This window comes from Stenella coeruleoalba (genome assembly GCF_951394435.1).
Source record: "Stenella coeruleoalba genome assembly, contig: scaffold_47, whole genome shotgun sequence".
NCBI classification, from domain to species: domain Eukaryota; kingdom Metazoa; phylum Chordata; class Mammalia; order Artiodactyla; family Delphinidae; genus Stenella; species Stenella coeruleoalba.
The window spans coordinates 2386937-2411738 of NW_027646269.1; the positions used below are offsets into that span (position 1 = coordinate 2386937).

The following is a 24802-nucleotide window of genomic DNA, read 5'->3' on the forward strand; positions in this document are numbered from 1 at the left end:
GTTTATGCCCCTGTACACATGCTTGATTCTCTTTCGGAGACATAGCAATCCATAGGTTTTAAGATACTTACTAGTCAGGTACATTCTTAGGCGTTTAATATGCGGTGTTGAGTCCATTTCGTTGAGCAAGGAGTAGCTCTTGTCTATTCCATATTTGGCTTAAGGAACTTTATCTGTGCTCATTTCAATCTCTGGTTTTATGCAGCACCCCAACTCACCTTTCCCCTTAAGCAAGCATAAGTTGGTTTTCTAAATTTGAGACCCTGTTCTGTTCTGTAATTCAGTTCCTGTGTAGCCAAGTTTACATTCCGTGTATTACTGATATCTTATGATGTTTCTTTTTCTGTGTGACTTATTTCAGTTAGAATCATCATACCTGAATCCACTCATTGTGCTGCTAAGGGCCTGATGACACAGATTTCATTGCTGAGTGATATTGCTTTGTAAGTAAATACCACAACTTCTTTATCCATTTTTCACTTTCTGCGATGTTGAACTTGTACTGTAAACGAGGTTCTTGTAAACAGAGCCGTTCCAAACTTTGGGGTGGCTGTGTCTTTTTGATTTTAATTTCCCTAAGCTATAGGACCATAAGTGGAAGTGCCCTAGGTTCTGTTGCTTTGTTTTTTAGATGTTTCAGGAAACACCATACACTTCTCCCGAGTGGTTGTTGGCAATTTACATCCCGCCCATCAGCATAACAAGGCTCCCAGTTCTCCATGGCCTGTCCTGCCTTTCTGGATTTTACACTTTTTTCAGATGGCCCTTTTGACCGGGGGGAAGTGAGACTTCATTGTAGTGCAGATTTCCTTTGCAAGCTTGCTTGGTTGGCCAAAAAGGGCGTATGCGTTTTTTCCTGAATATATTCAGGAAAAAACGCATACGCCCTTTTTGGCCAAGTGCATCATTGTGGACGTTCTGCCTCTTTTCCTATGCTTTCAATGCAATTCCAGTCTAGCTCCTGAAATCGGTTTCCTGCAATTCTGCCCCGCTTTCAAGTCCTCTTGGCAGCCTTACTTCAGTCTATTTTTGGACGATAGCTGTCATTTATAACTCTGCAGGTTTGTGAATTACAGTGCCCCTGAGCTCCTTTCTTCAACTCGCTTTCTTTTGAGCTGGCCGCAACACCGCAGGATGGCTTCAGGCCCTAATCTGGTTCCGGCACGGCACACTGAGCCTTTGGTTAATTCCTCTTCCTGGTGGGAAATGAGAGTTAAATTTGCCCGTCCAGACACCTCCAGCTAGTCTCTCATTGGTTCTCGCTATTCCTGTTCATCTTCCGCAGAAATTGCAAACTGGGCCAAACAGGAGGTTAAAGGCGCTGACTCTCCAAGTGGGGAGAGTGTTAGTAAAGCGTCTGGAATGTTGCACCCGAGTACCAGGGGAGGAAAACTGAGACATATTTGAACACGTCTCCCGTTCACATTGTTGATCATAATTGGGTTCCACATGCATGTTTTAGCTGAAGGAAGAATACCTTAAACATAGAGAGTTGAGAACCGTGTAATGGGTACCATGCAATATGACTTCAAAGGGTCTTCATTTGCTCACCGAACCTCTCCAATCCTATCACTGCTGCGTTTATGCCCCTGTAGACATGCTTGATTCTCTTTCGGAGACATGGCATTCCATAGGTTTTACGATACTTACTAGTAAGGTACTTTCTTAGGCGTTTAATATGCGGTGTTGAGTCCATTTCGTTGAGCAAGGAGTAGCTCTTGTCTATTCCATATTTGACTTAAGGAACTTTATCTGTGCTCATTTCAGTCTCTGGTTTTATGCAGCACCCCAACTCACCTTTACCCTTAAGCAAGCATAAGTTGGTTTTCTAAATTTGAGACCCTGTTCTGTTCTGTAATTCAGTTCCTGAGTAGCCAAGTTTACATTCCGTGTATTAGTGATATCTTATGATGTTTCTTTTTCTGTGTGACTTATTTCAGTTAGAATCATCATACCTGAATCCACTCATTGTGATGCTAAGGGCCTGATGACATAGATTTCATTGCTGAGTGATATTGCTTTGTAAGTAAATACCACAACTTCTTTATCCATTTTTCACTTTCTGCGATGTTGAACTTGTACTGTAAACGAGGTTCTTGTAAACAGAGGCTTCCCAAACTTTGGGGTGGCTGTGTCTTTTTGATTTTAATTTCCCTAAGCTATAGGACCATAAGTGGAAGTGCCCTAGGCTCTGTTGCTTTGTTTTTTAGATGTTTCAGGAAACACCATATACTTCTCCCGAGTGGTTGTTGGCAATTTACATCCCGCCCATCAGCATAACAAGGCTCCCAGTTCTCCATGGCCTGTACTGCCTTTCTGGATTTTACACTTTTTTCAGATGGCCCTTTTGACCGGGGGGAAGTGAGACTTCATTGTAGTGCAGATTTCCTTTGCAAGCTTGCTTGGTTGGCCAAAAAGGGCGTATGCGTTTTTTCCTGAATATATTCAGGAAAAAACGCATACGCCCTTTTTGGCCAAGTGCATCATTGTGGACGTTCTGCCTCTTTTCCTATGCTTTCAATGCAATTGCAGTCTACCTCCTGAAATCGGTTTCCTGCAATTCTGCCCCGCTTTCAAGTCCTCTTGGCAGCCTTACTTCAGTCTATTTTTGGACGATAGCTGTCATTTATAACTCTGCAGGTTTGTGAATTACAGTGCCCCTGAGCTCCTTTCTTCAACTCGCTTTCTTGTGAGCTGGCCGCAACACCGCAGGATGGCTTCAGGCCCTAATCTGGTTCCGGCACGGCACGCTGAGCCTTTGGTTAATTCCTCTTCCTGGTGGGAAATGAGAGTTAAATTTGCCCGTCCAGACACCTCCAGCTAGTCTCTCATTGGTTCTCGCTATTCCTGTTCATCTTCCGCAAATTGCAAACTGGGCCAAACAGGAGGTTAAAGGGACTGACTCTCCAAGTCGGGAGAGTGTTAGTAAAGCGTCTGGAATGTTGCACCCGAGTACCAGGGTACGAAAACTGAGACATATTTGAACACGTCTCCCGATCACATGGTTGATCATACTCTGGGTTCCACATGCATGTTTTAGCTGAAGGAAGAATACCTAAAACCTGGGTAGTTGAAACCCGTGGAATGGGTACCATGCAATATGACTTCATAGGGTCTTCATTTGCTCACCGAACCTCTCCAATCCTATCACTGCTGCGTTTATGCCCCTGTACACATGCTTGATTCTCTTTCGGAGACATAGCAATCCATAGGTTTTAAGATACTTACTAGTCAGGTACATTCTTAGGCGTTTAATATGCGGTGTTGAGTCCATTTCGTTGAGCAAGGAGTAGCTCTTGTCTATTCCATATTTGGCTTAAGGAACTTTATGTGTGCTCATTTCAATCTCTGGTTTTATGCAGCACCCCAACTCACCTTTACCCTTAAGCAAGAATAAGTTGGTTTTCTAAATTTGAGACCCTGTTCTGTTCTGTAATTCAGTTCCTGTGTAGCCAAGTTTACATTCCGTGTATTACTGATATCTTATGATGTTTCTTTTTCTGTGTGACTTACTTCAGTTAGAATCATCATACCTGAATCCACTCATTGTGCTGCTAAGGGCCTGATGACACAGATTTCATTGCTGAGTGATATTGCTTTGTAAGTAAATACCACAACTTCTTTATCCATTTTTCACTTTCTGCGATGTTGAACTTGTACTGTAAACGAGGTTCCTGTAAACAGAGCCGTACCAAACTTTGGGGTGGCTGTGTCTTTTTGATTTTAATTTCCCTAAGCTATAGGACCATAAGTGGAAGTGCCCTAGGTTCTGTTGCTTTGTTTTTTAGATGTTTCAGGAAACACCATACACTTCTCCGGAGTGGTTGTTGGCAATTTACATCCTGCCCATCAGCATAACAAGGCTCCCAGTTCTCCATGGCCTGTCCTGCCTTTCTGGATTTTACACTTTTTTCAGATGGCCCTTTTGACCGGGGGGAAGTGAGACTTCATTGTAGTGCAGATTTCCTTTGCAAGCTTGCTTGGTTGGCCAAAAAGGGCGTATGCGTTTTTTCCTGAATATATTCAGGAAAAAACGCATACGCCCTTTTTGGCCAAGTGCATCATTGTGGACGTTCTGCCTCTTTTCCTATGCTTTCAATGCAATTCCAGTCTACCTCCTGAAATCGGTTTCCTGCAATTCTGCCCCGCTTTCAAGTCCTCTTGGCAGCCTTACTTCAGTCTATTTTTGGACGATAGCTGTCATTTATAACTCTGCAGGTTTGTGAATTACAGTGCCCCTGAGCTCCTTTCTTCAACTCGCTTTCTTGTGACCTGGCCGCAACACCGCAGGATGGCTTCAGGCCCTGATCTGGTTCCGGCACGGCACGCTGAGCCTTTGGTTAATTCCTCTTCCTGGTGGGAAATGAGAGTTAAATTTGCCCGTCCAGACACCTCCAGCTAGTCTCTCATTGGTTCTCGCTATTCCTGTTCATCTTCCGCAGAAATTGCAAACTGGGCCAAACAGGAGGTTAAAGGGACTGACTCTCCAAGTCGGGAGAGTGTTAGTAAAGCGTCTGGAATATTGCACCTGAGTACCAGGGTACGAAAACTGAGACATATTTGAACACGTCTCCCGATCACATGGTTGATCATACTCTAGGTTCCACATGCATGTTTTAGCTGAAGGAAGAATACCTTAAACATGGGTACTTGAAACCCGTGGAATGGGTACCATGCAATATGACTTCAAAGGGTCTTCATTTGCTCACCGAACCTCTCCAATCCTATCACTGCTGCGTTTATGCCCCTGTACACATGCTTGATTCTCTTTCGGAGACATAGCAATCCATAGGTTTTAAGATACTTACTAGTCAGGTACATTCTTAGGCGTTTAATATGCGGTGTTGAGTCCATTTCGTTGAGCAAGGAGTAGCTCTTGTCTATTCCATATTTGGCTTAAGGAACTTTATCTGTGCTCATTTCAATCTCTGGTTTTATGCAGCACCCCAACTCACCTTTACCCTTAAGCAAGTATAAGTTGGTTTTCTAAATTTGAGACCCTGTTCTGTTCTGTTATTCAGTTCCTGTGTAGCCAAGTTTACATTCGTGTATTACTGATATCTTATGATGTTTCTTTTTCTGTGTGACTTATTTCAGTTAGAATCATCATACCTGAATCCACTAATTGTGCTGCTAAGGGCCTGATGACACAGATTTCATTGCTGAGTGATATTGCTTTGTAAGTAAATACCACAACTTCTTTATCCATTTTTCACTTTCTGCGATGTTGAACTTGTACTGTAAACGAGGTTCCTGTAAACAGAGCCGTTCCAAACTTTGGGGTGGCTGTGTCTTTTTGATTTTAATTTCCCTAAGCTATAGGACCATAAGTGGAAGTGCCCTAGGTTCTGTTGCTTTGTTTTTTAGATGTTTCGGGAAACACCATACACTTCTCCGGAGTGGTTGTTGGCAATTTACATCCCGCCCATCAGCATAACAAGGCTCCCAGTTCTCCATGGCCTGTCCTGCCTTTCTGGATTTTACACTTTTTTCAGATGGCCCTTTTGACCGGGGGGAAGTGAGACTTCATTGTAGTGCAGATTTCCTTTGCAAGCTTGCTTGGTTGGCCAAAATGGGCGTATGCGTTTTTTCCTGAATATATTCAGGAAAAAACGCATACGCCCTTTTTGGCCAAGTGCATCATTGTGGACGTTCTGCCTCTTTTCCTATGCTTTCAATGCAATTCCAGTCTACCTCCTGAAATCGGTTTCCTGCAATTCTGCCCCGCTTTCAAGTCCTCTTGGCAGCCTTACTTCAGTATATTTTTGGAAGATAGCTGTCATTTATAACTCTGCAGGTTTGTGAATTACAGTGCCCCTGAGCTCCTTTCTTCAACTCGCTTTCTTGTGACCTGGCCGCAACACCGCAGGATGGCTTCAGGCCCTAATCTGGTTCCGGCATGGCACGCTGAGCCTTTGGTTAATTCCTCTTCCTGGTGGGAAATGAGAGTTAAATTTGCCCGTCCAGACACCTCCAGCTAGCCTCTCATTGGTTCTCGCTATTCCTGTTCATCTTCCGCAGAAATTGCAAACTGGGCCAAACAGGAGGTTAAAGGGACTGACTCTCCAAGTCGGGAGAGTGTTAGTAAAGCGTCTGGAATGTTGCACCCAAGTTCCAGGGTACGAAAACTGAGACATATTTGAACACGTCTCCCGATCACATGGTTGATCATACTCTGTGTTCCACATGCATGTTTTAGCTGAAGGAAGAATACCTAAAACCTGGGTACTTGAAACCCGTGGAATGGGTACCATGCAATATGACTTCAAAGGGTCTTCATTTGCTCACCGAACCTCTCCAATCCTATCACTGCTGCGTTTATGCCCCTGTACACATGCTTGATTCTCTTTTGGAGACATAGCAATCCATAGGTTTTAAGATACTTACTAGTCAGGTACATTCTTAGGCGTTTAATATGGGGTGTTGAGTCCATTTCGTTGAGCAAGGAGTAGCTCTTGTCTATTCCATATTTGGCTTAAGGAACTTTATCTGTGCTCATTTCAATCTCTGGTTTTATGCAGCACCCCAACTCACCTTTCCCCTTAAGCAAGCATAAGTTGGTTTTCTAAATTTGAGACCCTGTTCTGTTTTGGAATTCAGTTCCTCTGTAGCCAAGTTTACATTCCGTGTATTAGTGATATCTTATGATGTTTCTTTTTCTGTGTGACTTATTTCAGTTAGAATCAACGTACCTGAATCCACTCATTGTGCTGCTACGGGCCTGATGACATAGATTTCATTGCTGAGTGATACTGCATTGTACGTAAGTACCACAACTTCTTTATCCATTTTTCACTTTCTGTGATATTGAATTTGTACGGTAAACGAGGTTCTTGTAAACAGAGGCGTCCCAAACTTTGGGGTGCCTGTGTCTTTTTGATTTTAATTTCCTTAAGCTATAGGACCGTAAGTTGAAGTGCCCTAGGCTCTGTTGCTTTGTTTTTTAGATGTTTCAGGAAACACCATACACTTCTCCAGAGTGTCTGTTGGCAATTTACATCCTGCCCATCAGCATAACAAGGCTCCCAGTTCTCCATGGCCTATCCTGCCTTTCTGGATTTTACACTTTTTTCAGATGGCCCTTTTGACCGGGGGGAAGTGAGACTTCATTGTAGTGCAGATTTCCTTTGCAAGCTTGCTTGGTTGGCCAAAAAGGGCGTATGCGTTTTTTCCTGAATATATTCAGGAAAAAACGCATACGCCCTTTTTGGCCAAGTGCATCATTGTGGACGTTCTGCCTCTTTTCCTATGCTTTCAATGCAATTCCAGTCTACCTCCTGAAATCGGTTTCCTGCAATTCTGCCCCGCTTTCAAGTCCTCTTGGCAGCCTTACTTCAGTCTATTTTTGGACGATAGCTGTCATTTATAACTCTGCAGGTTTGTGAATTACAGTGCCCCTGAGCTCCTTTCTTCAACTCGCTTTCTTGTGAGCTGGCCGCAACACCGCAGGATGGCTTCAGGCCCTGATCTGGTTCCGGCATGGCACGCTGAGCCTTTGGTTAATTCCTCTTCCTGGTGGGAAATGAGAGTTAAATTTGCCCGTCCAGACACCTCCAGCTAGTCTCTCATTGGTTCTCGCTATTCCTGTTCATCTTCCGCAGAAATTGCAAACTGGGCCAAACAGGAGGTTAAAGGGACTGACTCTCCAAGTCGGGAGAGTGTTAGTAAAGCGTCTGGAATATTGCACCTGAGTACCAGGGTACGAAAACTGAGACATATTTGAACACGTCTCCCGATCACATGGTTGATCATACTCTAGGTTCCACATGCATGTTTTAGCTGAAGGAAGAATACCTTAAACCTGGGTACTTGAAACCCGTGGAATGGGTACCATGCAATATGACTTCAAAGGGTCTTCATTTGCTCACCGAACCTCTCCAATCCTATCACTGCTGCGTTTATGCCCCTGTACACATGCTTGATTCTCTTTCGGAGACATAGCAATCCATAGGTTTGAAGATACTTACTAGTCAGGTACATTCTTAGGCGTTTAATATGCGGTGTTGAGTCCATTTCGTTGAGCAAGGTGTAGCTCTTGTCTATTCCATATTTGGCTTAAGGAACTTTATCTGTGCTCATTTCAATCTCTGGTTTTATGCAGCACCCCAACTCACCTTTACCCTTAAGCAAGAATAAGTTGGTTTTCTAAATTTGAGACCCTGTTCTGTTCTGTAATTCAGTTCCTGTGTAGCCAAGTTTACATTCGTGTATTACTGATATCTTATGATGTTTCTTTTTCTGTGTGACTTATTTCAGTTAGAATCATCATACCTGAATCCACTAATTGTGCTGCTAAGGGCCTGATGACACAGATTTCATTGCTGAGTGATATTGCTTTGTAAGTAAATACCACAACTTCTTTATCCATTTTTCACTTTCTGCGATGTTGAACTTGTACTGTAAACGAGGTTCCTGTAAACAGAGCCGTTCCAAACTTTGGGGTGGCTGTGTCTTTTTGATTTTAATTTCCCTAAGCTATAGGACCATAAGTGGAAGTGCCCTAGGTTCTGTTGCTTTGTTTTTTAGATGTTTCGGGAAACACCATACACTTCTCCGGAGTGGTTGTTGGCAATTTACATCCCGCCCATCAGCATAACAAGGCTCCCAGTTCTCCATGGCCTGTCCTGCCTTTCTGGATTTTACACTTTTTTCAGATCGCCCTTTTGACCGGGGGGAAGTGAGACTTCATTGTAGTGCAGATTTCCTTTGCAAGCTTGCTTGGTTGGCCAAAAAGGGCGTATGCGTTTTTTCCTGAATATATTCAGGAAAAAACGCATACGCCCTTTTTGGCCAAGTGCATCATTGTGGACGTTCTGCCTCTTTTCCTATGCTTTCAATGCAATTCCAGTCTACCTCCTGAAATCGGTTTCCTGCAATTCTGCCCCGCTTTCAAGTCCTCTTGGCAGCCTTACTTCAGTATATTTTTGGACGATAGCTGTCATTTATAACTCTGCAGGTTTGTGAATTACAGTGCCCCTGAGCTCCTTTCTTCAACTCGCTTTCTTGTGACCTGGCCGCAACACCGCAGGATGGCTTCAGGCCCTAATCTGGTTCCGGCATGGCACGCTGAGCCTTTGGTTAATTCCTCTTCCTGGTGGGAAATGAGAGTTAAATTTGCCCGTCCAGACACCTCCAGCTAGCCTCTCATTGGTTCTCGCTATTCCTGTTCATCTTCCGCAGAAATTGCAAACTGGGCCAAACAGGAGGTTAAAGGGACTGACTCTCCAAGTCGGGAGAGTGTTAGTAAAGCGTCTGGAATGTTGCACCCGAGTTCCAGGGTACGAAAACTGAGACATATTTGAACACGTCTCCCGATCACATGGTTGATCATACTCTGGGTTCCACATGCATGTTTTAGCTGAAGGAAGAATACCTAAAACCTGGGTACTTGAAACCCGTGGAATGGGTACCATGCAATATGACTTCAAAGGGTCTTCATTTGCTCACCGAACCTCTCCAATCCTATCACTGCTGCGTTTATGCCCCTGTACACATGCTTGATTCTCTTTTAGAGACATAGCAATCCATAGGTTTTAAGATACTTACTAGTCAGGTACATTCTTAGGCGTTTAATATGGGGTGTTGAGTCCATTTCGTTGAGCAAGGAGTAGCTCTTGTCTATTCCATATTTGGCTTAAGGAACTTTATCTGTGCTCATTTCAATCTCTGGTTTTATGCAGCACCCCAACTCACCTTTCCCCTTAAGCAAGCATAAGTTGGTTTTCTAAATTTGAGACCCTGTTCTGTTTTGGAATTCAGTTCCTCTGTAGCCAAGTTTACATTCCGTGTATTAGTGATATCTTATGATGTTTCTTTTTGTGTGACTTATTTCAGTTAGAATCAACGTACCTGAATCCACTCATTGTGCTGCTACGGGCCTGATGACATAGATTTCATTGCTGAGTGATACTGCATTGTACGTAAGTACCACAAGTTCTTTATCCATTTTTCACTTTCTGTGATATTGAATTTGTACGGTAAACGAGGTTCTTGTAAACAGAGGCGTCCCAAACTTTGGGGTGCCTGTGTCTTTTTGATTTTAATTTCCTTAAGCTATAGGACCGTAAGTTGAAGTGCCCTAGGCTCTGTTGCTTTGTTTTTTAGATGTTTCAGGAAACACCATACACTTCTCCAGAGTGTCTGTTGGCAATTTACATCCCGCCCATCAGCATAACAAGGCTCCCAGTTCTCCATGGCCTGTCCTGCTTTTCTGGATTTTACACTTTCTTCAGATGGCCCTTTTGACCGGGGGGAAGTGAGACTTCATTGTAGTGCAGATTTCCTTTGCAAGCTTGCTTGGTTGGCCAAAAAGGGCGTATGCGTTTTTTCCTGAATATATTCAGGAAAAAACGCATATGCCCTTTTTGGCCAAGTGCATCATTGTGGACGTTCTGCCTCTTTTCCTATGCTTTCAATGCAATTCCAGTCTACCTCCTGAAATCGGTTTCCTGCAATTCTGCCCCGCTTTCAAGTCCTCTTGGCAGCCTTACTTCAGTCTATTTTTGGACGATAGCTGTCATTTATAACTCTGCAGGTTTGTGAATTACAGTGCCCCTGAGCTCCTTTCTTCAACTCGCTTTCTTGTGACCTGGCCGCAACACCGCAGGATGGCTTCAGGCCCTAATCTGGTTCCGGTACGGCACGCTGAGCCTTTGGTTATTTCCTCTTCCTGGTGGGAAATGAGAGTTAAATTTGCCCGTCCAGACACCTCCAGCTAGCCTCTCATTGGTTCTCGCTATTCCTGTTCATCTTCCGCAGAAATTGCAAACTGGGCCAAACAGGAGGTTAAAGGCACTGACTCTCCAAGTGGGGAGAGTGTTAGTAAAGCATCTGGAATGTTGCACCGAAGTACCAGGGGACGAAAACTGAGACATATTTGAACACGTCTCCCGATCACACGGTTCATCATACTCTGGGTTCCACATGCATGTTTTAGCTGAAGAAAGAATACCTTAAACCTGGAGAGTTTAGACCCGTGTAATGGGTACCATGCAATATGACTTCAAAGGGTCTTCATTTGCTCAACGAATCTCTCCAATCCTATCACTGCTGCGTTTATGACCCTTTTACACATGCTTGATTCTCTTTTGGAGACATAGCAATCCATAGGTTTTAAGATACTTACTAGTCAGGTACATTCTTAGGCGTTTAATATGGGGTGTTGAGTCCATTTCGTTGAGCAAGGAGTAGCTCTTGTCTGTTCCATATTTGGCTTAAGGAACTTTATCTGTGCTCATTTCAATCTCTGGTTTTATGCAGCACCCCAACTCACCTTTCCACTTAAGCAAGCATAAGTTGGTTTTCTAAATTTGAGACCCTGTTCTGTTTTGGAATTCATTTCCTATGTAGCCAAGGTTACATTCCGTGTATTAGTGATATCTTTTGATGTTTCTTTTTCTGTGTGACTTATTTCAGTTAGAATCATCGTACCTGAATCCACTCATTATGCTGCTACGGGCCTGATGACATAGATTTCATTGCTGAGTGATACTGCATTGTACGTAAGTACCACAAATTCTTTATCCATTTTTCACTTTCTGCGATGTTGAACTTTTACGGTAAACGAGGTTCTTGTAAACAGAGGCGTCCCAAACTTTGGGGTGGCTGTGTCTTTTTGATTTTAATTTCCCTAAGCTATAGGACCATAAGTGGAAGTGCCCTAGGCTCTGTTGCTTTGTTTTTTAGATGTTTCAGGAAACACCATACACTTCTCCCGAGTGGTTGTTGGCAATTTACATCCCGCCCATCAGCATAACAAGGCTCCCAGTTCTCCATGGCCTTTCCTGCCTTTCTGGATTTTACACTTTTTTCAGATGGCCCTTTTGACCGGGGGGAAGTGAGACTTCATTGTAGTGCAGATTTCCTTTGCAAGCTTGCTTGGTTGGCCAAAAAGGGCGTATGCGTTTTTTCCTGAATGTATTCAGGAAAAAACGCATACGCCCTTTTTGGCCAAGTGCATCATTGTGGACGTTCTGCCTCTTTTCCTATGCTTTCAATGCAATTCCAGTCTACCTCCTGAAATCGGTTTCCTGCAATTCTGCCCCGCTTTCAAGTCCTCTTGGCAGCCTTACTTCAGTTTATTTTTGGACGATAGCTGCCATTTATAACTCTGCAGGTTTGTGAATTACAGTGCCCCTGAGCTCCTTTCTTCAACTCGCTTTCTTGTGAGCTGGCCGCAACACCGCAGGATGGCTTCAGGCCCTAATCTGGTTCCGGCACGGCACGCTGAGCCTTTGGTTAATTCCTCTTCCTGGTGGGAAATGAGAGTTAAATTTGCCCGTCCAGACACCTCCAGCTAGTCTGTCATTGGTTCTCGCTATTCCTGTTCATCTTCCACAGAAATTGCAAACTGGGCCAAAGAGGAGGTTAAAGGCGCTGACTCTCCAAGTGGGGAGAGTGTTAGTAAAGCGTCTGGAATGTTGTTCCCGAGTACCAGGGGAAGAAAACTGAGACATATTTGAACACGTCTCCCGTTCACATGGTTGATCATACTCTGGGTTCCACATGCATGTTTTAGCTGAAGGAAGAATACCTTAAACCTGGAGAGTTGAGACCCGTGGAATGGGTACCATGCAATATGACTTCAAAGGGTCTTCATTTGCTCACCGAACCTCTCCAATCCTATCACTGCTGCGTTTATGCCCCTGTACACGTGCTTGATTCTCTTTTGGAGACATAGCAATCCATAGGTTTTAAGATACTTACTAGTCAGGTACATTCTTAGGCGTTTAATATGGGGTGTTGAGTCCATTTCGTTGAGCAAGGAGTAGCTCTTGTCTATTCCATATTTGGCTTAAGGAACTTTATCTGTGCTCATTTCAATCTCTGGTTTTATGCAGCACCCCAACTCACCTTTCCACTTAAGCAAGCATAAGTTGGTTTTCTAAATTTGAGACCCTGTTCTGTTTTGTAATTCAGTTCCTCTGTACCCAAGATTAAATTCCATGTATTAGTGATATTTTTTGATGTTTCTTATTCTGTGTGACTTATTTCAGTTAGAATCATCATACCTGAATCCACTCATTGTGCTGCTAAGGGCCTGATAACATAGATTTCATTGCTGAGTGATACTGCATTGTACGTAAGTACCACAACTTCTTTATCCATTTTTCACTTTCTGCGATGTTGAACTTGTACGGTAAACGAGGTTCTTGTAAACAGAGGCGTCCCAAACTTTGGGGTGGCTGTGTCTTTTTGATTTTAATTTCCCTAAGCTATAGGACCATAAGTGGAAGTGCCCTAGGTTCTGTTGCTTTGTTTTTTAGATGTTTCAGGAAACACCATACACTTCTCCCGTGTGGTTGTTGGCAATTTACATCCCGCCCATCAGCATAACAAGGCTCCCAGTTCTCCATGGCCTGTCCTGCCTTTCTGGATTTTACACTTTCTTCAGATGGCCCTTTTGACCGGGGGGAAGTGAGACTTCATTGTAGTGCAGATTTCCTTTGCAAGCTTGCTTGGTTGGCCTAAAAGGGCGTATGCGTTTTTTCCTGAATATATTCAGGAAAAAACGCATACGCCCTTTTTGGCCAAGTGCATCATTGTGGACGTTCTGCCTCTTTTCCTATGCTTTCAATGCAATTCCAGTCTAGCTCCTGAAATCGGTTTCCTGCAATTCTGCCCCGCTTTCAAGTCCTCTTGGCAGCCTTACTTCAGTCTATTTTTGGACGATAGCTGTCATTTATAACTCTGCAGGTTTGTGAATTACAGTGCCCCTGAGCTCCTTTCTTCAACTCGCTTTCTTTTGAGCTGGCCGCAACACCGCAGGATGGCTTCAGGCCCTAATCTGGTTCCGGCACGGCACACTGAGCCTTCGGTTAATTCCTCTTCCTGGTGGGAAATGAGAGTTAAATTTGCCCGTCCAGACACCTCCAGCTAGCCTCTCATTGGTTCTCGCTATTCCTGTTCATCTTCCGCAGAAATTGCAAACTGGGCCAAACAGGAGGTTAAAGGGACTGACTCTCCAAGTCGGGAGAGTGTTAGTAAAGCGTCTGGAATGTTGCACCCGAGTACCAGGGGAGGAAAACTGAGACATATTTGAACACGTCTTCCGTTCACATTGTTGATCATAATTGGGTTCCACATGCATGTTTTAGCTGAAGGAAGAATACCTTAAACCGGGAGAGTTGAGACCCGTGTAATGGGTACCATGCAATATGACTTCAAAGGGTCTTCATTTGCTCACCGAACCTCTCCAATCCTATCACTGCTGCGTTTATGCCCCTGTAGACATGCTTGATTCTCTTTCGGAGACATGGCATTCCATAGGTTTTACGATACTTACTAGTCAGGTACATTCTTAGGCGTTTAATATGCGGTGTTGAGTCCATTTCGTTGAGCAAGGAGTAGCTCTTGTCTATTCCATATTTGACTTAAGGAACTTTATCTGTGCTCATTTCAGTCTCTGGTTTTATGCAGCACCCCAACTCACCTTTACCCTTAAGCAAGCATAAGTTGGTTTGCTAAATGTGAGACCCTGTTCTGTTCTGTAATTCAGTTCCTGTGTAGCCAAGATTACATTCCGTTTATTAGTGATATCTTATGATGTTTCTTTTTCTGTGTGACTTATTTCAGTTAGAATCATCATACCTGAATCCACTCATTGTGATGCTAAGGGCCTGATGACATAGATTTCATTGCTGAGTGATATTGCTTTGTAAGTAAATACCACAACTTCTTTATCCATTTTTCACTTTCTGCGATGTTGAACTTGTACTGTAAACGAGGTTCTTGTAAACAGAGGCTTCCCAAACTTTGGTGTGGCTGTGTCTTTTTGATTTTAATTTCCCTAAGCTATAGGACCATAAGTGGAAGTGCCCTAGGCTCTGTTGCTTTGTTTTTTAGATGTTTCAGGAAACACCATACACTTCTCCGGAGTGGTTGTTGGCAATTTACATCCCGCCCATCAGCATAACAAGGCTCCCAGTTCTCCATGGCCTGTCCTGCCTTTCTGGATTTTACACTTTTTTCAGATGGCCCTTTTGACCGGGGGGAAGTGAGACTTCATTGTAGTGCAGATTTCCTTTGCAAGCTTGCTTGGTTGGCCAAAAAGGGCGTATGCGTTTTTTCCTGAATATATTCAGGAAAAAACGCATACGCCCTTTTTGGCCAAGTGCATCATTGTGGACGTTCTGCCTCTTTTCCTATGCTTTCAATGCAATTCCAGTCTACCTCCTGAATTCGGTTTCCTGCAATTCTGCCCCGCTTTCAAGTCCTCTTGGCAGCCTTACTTCAGTCTATTTTTGGACGATAGCTGTCATTTATAACTCTGCAGGTTTGTGAATTACAGTGCCCCTGAGCTCCTTTCTTCAACTCGCTTTCTTGTGAGCTGGCCGCAACACCGCAGGATGGCTTCAGGCCCTAATCTGGTTCCGGCACGGCACGCTGAGCCTTTGGTTAATTCCTCTTCCTGGTGGGAAATGAGAGTTAAATTTGCCCGTCCAGACACCTCCAGCTAGTCTCTCATTGGTTCTCGCTATTCCTGTTCATCTTCCGCAGAAATTGCAAACTGGGCCAAACAGGAGGTTAAAGGGACTGACTCTCCAAGTCGGGAGAGTGTTAGTAAAGCGTCTGGAATATTGCACCTGAGTACCAGGGTACGAAAACTGAGACATATTTGAACACGTCTCCCGATCACATGGTTGATCATACTCTAGGTTCCACATGCATGTTTTAGCTGAAGGAAGAATACCTTAAACCTGGGTACTTGAAACCCATGGAATGGGTACCATGCAATATGACTTCAAAGGGTCTTCATTTGCTCACCGAACCTCTCCAATCCTATCACTGCTGCGTTTATGCCCCTGTACACATGCTTGATTTTCTTTCGGAGACATAGCAATCCATAGGTTTTAAGATACTTACTAGTCAGGTACATTCTTAGGCGTTTAATATGCGGTGTTGAGTCCATTTCGTTGAGCAAGGAGTACCTCTTGTCTATTCCATATTTGGCTTAAGGAACTTTATCTGTGCTCATTTCAATCTCTGGTTTTATGCAGCACCCCAACTCACCTTTACCCTTAAGCAAGAATAAGTTGGTTTTCTAAATTTGAGACCCTGTTCTGTTCTGTAATTCAGTTCCTGTGTAGCCAAGTTTACATTCGTGTATTACTGATATCTTATGATGTTTCTTTTTCTGTGTGACTTATTTCAGTTAGAATCATCATACCTGAATCCACTCATTGTGCTGCTAAGGGCCTGATGACACAGATTTCATGCTGAGTGATATTGCTTTGTAAGTAAATACCACAACTTCTTTATCCATTTTTCACTTTCTGCGATGTTGAACTTGTACTGTAAACGAGGTTCTTGTAAACAGAGCCGTTCCAAACTTTGGGGTGGCTGTGTCTTTTTGATTTTAAATTCCCTAAGCTATAGGACCATAAGTGGAAGTGCCCTAGGCTCTGTTGCTTTGTTTTTTAGATGTTTCAGGAAACACCATACACTTCTCCCGAGTGTCTGTTGGCAATTTACATCCCGCCCATCAGCATAACAAGGCTCCCAGTTCTCCATGGCCTGTCCTGCCTTTCTGGATTTTACACTTTTTTCAGATGGCCCTTTTGACCGGGGGGAAGTGAGACTTCATTGTAGTGCAGATTTCCTTTGCAAGATAGCTTGGTTGGCCAAAAAGGGCGTATGCGTTTTTTCCTGAATATATTCAGGAAAAAACGCATACGCCCTTTTTGGCCAAGTGCATCATTGTGGACGTTCTGCCTCTTTTCCTATGCTTTCAATGCAATTCCAGTCTACCTCCTGAAATCGGTATCCTGCAATTCTGCCCCGCTTTCAAGTCCTCTTGGCAGCCTTACTTCAGTCTATTTTTGGACGATAGCTGTCATTTATAACTCTGCAGGTTTGTGAATTACAGTGCCCCTGAGCTCCTTTCTTCAACTCGCTTTCTTGTGACCTGGCCGCAACACCACAGGATGGCTTCAGGCCCAAATCTCGTTCCGGCACGGCACGCTGAAACATTGGTTAATTCCTCTTCCTGGTGGGAAATGAGAGTTAAATTTGCCCGTCCAGACACCTCCAGCTAGTCTCTCATTGGTTCTCGCTATTCCTGTTCATCTTCCGCAGAAATTGCAAACTGGGCCAAACAGGAGGTTAAAGGCACTGACTCTCCAAGTCGGGAGAGTGTTAGTAAAGCGTCTGGAATGTTGCACCCGAGTACCAGGGTACGAAAACTGAGACATATTTGAACACGTCTCCCGATCACATGGTTCATCATACTCTGGGTTCCACATGCATGTTTTAGCTGAAGGAAGAATACCTAAAACCTGGGTAGTTGAAACCCGTGGAATGGGTACCATGCAATATGACTTCAAAGGGTCTTCATTTGCTCACCGAACCTCTCCAATCCTATCACTGCTGCGTTTATGCCCCTGTACACATGCTTGATTCTCTTTCGGAGACATAGCAATCCATAGGTTTTAACATACTTACTAGTCAGGTACATTCTTAGGCGTTTAATATGCGGTGTTGAGTCCATTTCGTTGAGCAAGGAGTAGCTCTTGTCTATTCCATATTTGGCTTAAGGAACTTTATCTGTGCTCATTTCAATCTCTGGTTTTATGCAGCACCCCAACTCACCTTTACCCTTAAGCAAGAATAAGTTGGTTTTCTAAATTTGAGACCCTATTTCTGTTCTGTAATTCAGTTCCTGTGTAGCCAAGTTTACATTCGTGTATTACTGATATCTTATGATGTTTCTTTTTCTGTGTGACTTATTTCAGTTAGAATCATCATACCTGAATCCACTCATTGTGCTGCTAAGGGCCTGATGACACAGATTTCATTGCTGAGTGATATTGCTTTGTAAGTAAATACCACAACTTCTTTATCCATTTTTCACTTTCTGCGATGTTGAACTTGTACTGTAAACGAGGTTCTTGTAAACAGAGCCGTTCCAAACTTTGGGGTGGCTGTGTCTTTTTGATTTTAATTTCCCAAAGCTATAGGACCATAAGTGGAAGTGCCCTAGGCTCTGTTGCTTTGTTTTTTAGATGTTTCAGGAAACACCATACACTTCTCCGGAGTGTCTGTTGGCAATTTACATCCCGCCCATCAGCATAACAAGGCTCCCAGTTCTCCATGGCCTGTCCTGCCTTTCTGGATTTTACACTTTTCTCAGATGGCCCTTTTGACCGGGGGGAAGTGAGACTTCATTGTAGTGCAGATTTCCTTTGCAAGATTGCTTGGTTGGCCAAAAAGGGCGTATGCGTTTTTTCCTGAATATATTCAGGAAAAAACGCATACGCCCTTTTTGGCCAAGTGCATCATTGTGGACGTTCTGCCTCTTTTCCTATGCTTTCAATGCAATTCCAGTCTACCTCCTGAAATCGGTATCCTGCAATTCTGCCCCGCTTTCAAGTCCTCTTGGCAGCCTTACTTCAGTCTATTTTTGGACGATAGCTGTCATTTATAACTCTGCAGGTTTGTGAATTACAGTGCCCCTGAGCTCCTTTCTTCAACTCGCTTTCTTGTGACCTGGCCGCAACACCACAGGATGGCTTCAGGCCCAAATCTCGTTCCGGCACGGCACGCTGAAACTTTGGTTAATTCCTCTTCCTGGTGGGAAATGAGAGTTAAATTTGCCCGTCCAGACACCTCCAGCTAGTCTCTCATTGGTTCTCGCTATTCCTGTTCATCTTCCGCAGAAATTGCAAACTGGGCCAAACAGGAGGTTAAAGGCACTGACTCTCCAAGTCGGGAGAGTGTTAGTAAAGCGTCTGGAATGTTGCACCCGAGTACCAGGTTACGAAAACTGAGACATATTTGAACACGTCTCCCGATCACATGGTTCATCGTACTCTGGGTTCCACATGCATGTTTTAGCTGAAGGAAGAATACCTAAAACCTGGGTAGTTGAAACCCGTGGAATGGGTACCATGCAATATGACTTCAAAGGGTCTTCATTTGCTCACCGAACCTCTCCAATCCTATCACTGCTGCGTTTATGCCCCTGTACACATGCTTGATTCTCTTTCGGAGACATAGCAATCCATAGGTTTTAACATACTTACTAGTCAGGTACATTCTTAGGCGTTTAATATGCGGTGTTGAGTCCATTTCGTTGAGCAAGGAGTAGCTCTTGTCTATTCCATATTTGGCTTAAGGAACTTTATCTGTGCTCATTTCAATCTCTGGTTTTATGCAGCACCCCAACTCACCTTTACCCTTAAGCAAGCATAAGTTGGTTTTCTAAATTTGAGACCCTGTTCTGTTTTGTAATTCAGTTCCTGTGTAGCCAAGTTTACATTCCATGTATTACTGATATCTTATGATGTTTCTTTTTCTGTGTGACTTATTTCAGTTAGAATCATCATACCTGAATCCACTCATTGTGCTGCTAAGGGCCTGATGACACAGATTTCATTGCTGAGTGATATTGCTTTGTAAGTAAATACCACAACTTCTTTATCCATTTTTCACTTTCTGCGATGTTGAACTTGTACTGTAAACGAGGTTCTTGTAAACAGAGCCGTTCCAAACTTTGGGGTGGCTGTGTCTTTTTGATTTTAATTTCCCTAAGCTATAGGACCATAAGTGGAAGTGCCCTAGGTTCTGTTGCTTTGTTTTTTAGATGTTTCAGGAAACACCATACACTTCTCCCGAGTGGTTGTTGGCAATTTACATCCCGCCCATCAGCATAACAAGGCTCCCAGTTCTCCATGGCCTGTCCTGCCTTTCTGGATTTTACACTTTTTTCAGATGGCCCTTTTGACCGGGGGGAAGAGAGACTTCATTGTAGTGCAGATTTCCTTTGCAAGCTTGCTTGGTTGGCCAAAAAGGGCGTATGCATTTTTTCCTGAATATATTCAGGAAAAAACGCATACGCCCTTTTTGGCCAAGTGCATCATTGTGGACGTTCTGCCTCTTTTCCTATGCTTTCAATGCAATTCCAGTCTACCTCCTGAAATCGGTTTCCTGCAATTCTGCCCCGCTTTCAAGTCCTCTTGGCAGCCTTACTTCAGTATATTTTTGGACGATAGCTGTCATTTATAACTCTGCAGGTTTGTGAATTACAGTGCCCCTGAGCTCCTTTCTTCAACTCGCTTTCTTGTGACCTGGCCGCAACACCGCAGGATGGCTTCAGGCCCTAATCTGGTTCCGGCATGGCACGCTGAGCCTTTGGTTAATTCCTCTTCCTGGTGGGAAATGAGAGTTAAATTTGCCCGTCCAGACACCTCCAGCTAGCCTCTCATTGGTTCTCGCTATTCCTGTTCATCTTCCGCAGAAATTGCAAACTGGGCCAAACAGGAGGTTAAAGGGACTGACTCTCCAAGTCGGGAGAGTGTTAGTAAAGCGTCTGGAATGTTGCACCCGAGTACCAGGGTACGAAAACTGAGACATATTTGAACACGTCTCCCGATCACATGGTTGATCATACTCTGGGTTCCACATGCATGTTTTAGCTGAAGGAAGAATACCTAAAACCTGGGTAGTTGAAACCCGTGGAATGGGTACCATGCAATATGACTTCAAAGGGTCTTCATTTGCTCACCGAACCTCTCCAATCCTATCACTGCTGCGTTTATGCCCCTGTACACATGCTTGATTCTCTTTTGGAGACATAGCAATCCATAGGTTTTAAGATACTTACTAGTCAGGTACATTCTTAGGCGTTTAATATGGGGTGTTGAGTCCATTTCATAGAGCAAGGAGTAGCTCTTCTCTATTCCATATTTGGCTTAAGGAACTTTATCTGTGCTCATTTCAATCTCTGGTTTTATGCAGCACCCCAACTCACCTTTCCCCTTAAGCAAGCATAAGTTGGTTTTCTAAATTTGAGACCCTGTTCTGTTTTCGAATTCAGTTCCTGTGTAGCCAAGTTTACATTCCGTGTATTAGTGATATCTTATGATGTTTCTTTTTCTGTGTGACTTATTTCAGTTAGAATCATCGTACCTGAATCCACTCATTGTGCTGCTACGGGCCTGATGACATAGATTTCATTGCTGAGTGATACTGCATTGTACGTAAGTACCACAAGTTCTTTATCCATTTTTCACTTTCTGTGATATTGAATTTTTACGGTAAACGAGGTTCTTGTAAACAGAGGCGTCCCAAACTTTGGGGTGCCTGTGTCTTTTTGATTTAAATTTCCTTAAGCTATAGGACCATAAGTGGAAGTGCCCTAGGCTCTGTTGCTTTGTTTTTTAGATGTTTCAGGAAACACCATACACTTCTCCAGAGTGTCTGTTGGCAATTTACATCCCGCCCATCAGCATAACAAGGCTCCCAGTTCTCCATGGCCTGTCCTGCTTTTCTGGATTTTACACTTTCTTCAGATGGCCCTTTTGACCGGGGGGAAGTGAGACTTCATTGTAGTGCAGATTTCCTTTGCAAGCTTGCTTGGTTGGCCAAAAAGGGCGTATGCGTTTTTTCCTGAATATATTCAGGAAAACACGCATACGCCCTTTTTGGCCAAGTGCATCATTGTGGACGTTCTGCCTCTTTTCCTATGCTTTCAATGCAATTCCAGTCTACCTCCTGAAATCGGTTTCCTGCAATTCTGCCCCGCTTTCAAGTCCTCTTGGCAGCCTTACTTCAGTCTATTTTTGGACGATAGCTGTCATTTATAACTCTGCAGGTTTGTGAATTACAGTGCCCCTGAGCTCCTTTCTTCAACTCGCTTTCTTTTGAGCTGGCCGCAACACCGCAGGATGGCTTCAGGCCCTAATCTGGTTCCGGTACGGCACGCTGAGCCTTTGGTTATTTCCTCTTCCTGGTGGGAAATGAGAGTTAAATTTGCCCGTCCAGACACCTCCAGCTAGCCTCTCATTGGTTCTTGCTATTCCTGTTCATCTTCCGCAGAAATTGCAAACTGGGCCAAACAGGAGGTTAAAGGCACTGACTCTCCAAGTGGGGAGAGTGTTAGTAAAGCGTCTGGAATGTTGCACCGAAGTACCAGGGGACGAAAACTGAGACATATTTGAACACGTCTCCCGATCACACGGTTCATCATACTCTGGGTTCCACATGCATGTTTTAGCTGAAGAAAGAATACCTTAAACCTGGAGAGTTGAGACCCGTGGAATGGGTACCATGCAATATGACTTCAAAGGGTCTTCATTTGCTCAACGAATCTCTCCAATCCTATCACTGCTGCGTTTATGACCCTTTTACACATGCTTGATTCTCTTTTGGAGACATAGCAATCCATAGGTTTTAAGATACTTACTAGTCAGGTACATTCTTAGGCGTTTAATATGGGGTGTTGAGTCCATTTCGTTGAGCAAGGAGTAGCTCTTGTCTGTTCCATATTTGGCTTAAGGAACTTTATCTGTGCTCATTTCAATCTCTGGTTTTATGCAGCACCCCAACTCACCTTTCCCCTTAAGCAAGCATAAGTTGGTTTTCTAAATTTGAGACCCTGTTCTGTTTTGGAATTCATTTCCTATGTAGCCAAGGTTACATTCCGTGTATTAGTGATATCTTTTGATGTTTCTTTTTCTGTGTGACTTATTTCAGTTAGAATCATCGTACCTGAATCCACTCATTATGCTGCTACGGGCCTGATGACATAGATTTCATTGCTGAGTGATACTGCATTGTACGTAAGTACCACAACTTCTTTATCCATTTTTCACTTTCTGCGATGTTGAACTTGTACGGTAAACGAGGTTCTTGTAAACAGAGGCGTCCCAAACTTTGGGGTGGCTGTGTCTTTTTGATTTTAATTTCCCTAAGCTATAGGACCATAAGTGGAAGTGCCCTAGGCTCTGTTGCTTTGTTTTTTCGATGTTTCAGGAAACACCATACACTTCTCCCGAGTGTCTGTTGGCAATTTACATCCCGCCCATCAGCATAACAAGGCTCCCAGTTCTCCATGGCCTTTCCTGCCTTTCTGGATTTTACACTTTTTTCAGATGGCCCTTTTGACCGGGGGGAAGTGAGACTTCATTGTAGTGCAGATTTCCTTTGCAAGCTTGCTTGGTTGGCCAAAAAGGGCGTATGCGTTTTTTCCTGAATGTATTCAGGAAAAAACGCATACGCCCTTTTTGGCCAAGTGCATCATTGTGGACGTTCTGCCTCTTTTCCTATGCTTTCAATGCAATTCCAGTCTACCTCCTGAAATCGGTTTCCTGCATTTCTGCCCCGCTTTCAAGTCCTCTTGGCAGCCTTACTTCAGTATATTTTTGGACGATAGCTGCCATTTATAACTCTGCAGGTTTGTGAATTACAGTGTCCCTGAGCTCCTTTCTTCAACTCGCTTTCTTGTGAGCTGGCCGCAACACCGCAGGATGGCTTCAGGCCCTAATCTGGTTCCGGCACGGCACGCTGAGCCTTTGGTTAATTCCTCTTCCTGGTGGGAAATGAGAGTTAAATTTGCCCGTCCAGACACCTCCAGCTAGTCTGTCATTGGTTCTCGCTATTCCTGTTCATCTTCCACAGAAATTGCAAACTGGGCCAAAGAGGAGGTTAAAGGCGCTGACTCTCCAAGTGGGGAGAGTGTTAGTAAAGCGTCTGGAATGTTGCACCCGAGTACCAGGGGAAGAAAACTGAGACATATTTGAACACGTCTCCCGTTCACATGGTTGATCATACTCTGGGTTCCACATGCATGTTTTAGCTGAAGGAAGAATACCTTAAACCTGGAGAGTTGAGACCCGTGGAATGGGTACCATGCAATATGACTTCAAAGGGTCTTCATTTGCTCACCGAACCTCTCCAATCCTATCACTGCTGCGTTTATGCCCCTGTACACGTGCTTGATTCTCTTTTGGAGACATAGCAATCCATAGGTTTTAAGATACTTACTAGTCAGGTACATTCTTAGGCGTTTAATATGGGGTGTTGAGTCCATTTCGTTGAGCAAGGAGTAGCTCTTCTCTATTCCATATTTGGCTTCAGGAACTTTATCTGTGCTCATTTCAATCTCTGGTTTTATGCAGCACCCCAACTCACCTTTCCCCTTAAGCAAGCATAAGTTGGTTTTCTAAATTTGAGACCCTGTTCTGTTTTGCAATGCAGTTCCTGTGTAGCCAAGTTTACATTCCGTGTATTAGTGATATCTTATGATGTTTCTTTTTCTGTGTGACTTATTTCATTTAGAATCATCATACCTGAATCCACTCATTATGCTGCTACGGGCCTGATGACATAGATTTCATTGCTGAGTGATACTGCATTGTACGTAAGTACCACAACTTCTTTATCCATTTTTCACTTTCTGTGATGTTGAACTTGTACTGTAAATGAAGTTCTTGTAAACAGAGGCGTCCCAAACTTTGGGGTGGCTGTGTCTTTTTGATTTTAATTTCCCTAAGCTATAGGACCATAAGTGGAAGTGCCCTAGGCTCTGTTGCTTTGTTTTTTAGATGTTTCAGTAAAAAACACCATACACTTCTCCCGAGTGTCTGTTGGCAATTTACATCCCGCCCATCAGCATAACAAGGCTCCCAGTTCTCCATGGCCTGTCCTGGCTTTCTGGATTTTACACTTTTTTCAGATGGCCCTTTTGACCGGGGGGAAGTGAGACTTCATTGTAGTGCAGATTTCCTTTGCAAGCTTGCTTGGTTGGCCAAAAAGGGCGTATGCGTTTTTTCCTGAATATATTCAGGAAAAAACGCATACGCCCTTTTTGGCCAAGTGCATCATTGTGGACGTTCTGCCTCTTTTCCTATGCTTTCAATGCAATTCCAGTCTACCTCCTGAAATCGGTTTCCTGCAATTCTGCCCTGCTTTCAAGTCCTCTTGGCAGCCTTACTTCAGTCTATTTTTGGACGATAGCTGTCATTTATAACTCTGCAGGTTTGTGAATTATAGTGTCCCTGAGCTCCTTTTTTCAACTCGCTTT

General features: G+C 43.7%; 1 long non-coding RNA gene across 47 annotated transcripts in view; it reads left to right on the forward strand.

The window, feature by feature from the left end:
* The window catches only part of LOC307181221, a 2056127-nt gene that overhangs the window by 1745961 nt on the left and 285364 nt on the right, over positions 1 to 24802 (forward strand). For 45 of the 47 annotated variants that reach the window (XR_013826124.1, XR_013826125.1, XR_013826150.1 and 42 more), the window contains one exon: positions 24058 to 24139. The exons of the other annotated variants lie outside the window; for them this stretch is intronic. This is a non-coding gene — a long non-coding RNA (uncharacterized lncRNA). The remainder of the gene's footprint in view (positions 1 to 24057; positions 24140 to 24802) is intronic. 47 annotated transcript variants of the gene reach the window in all.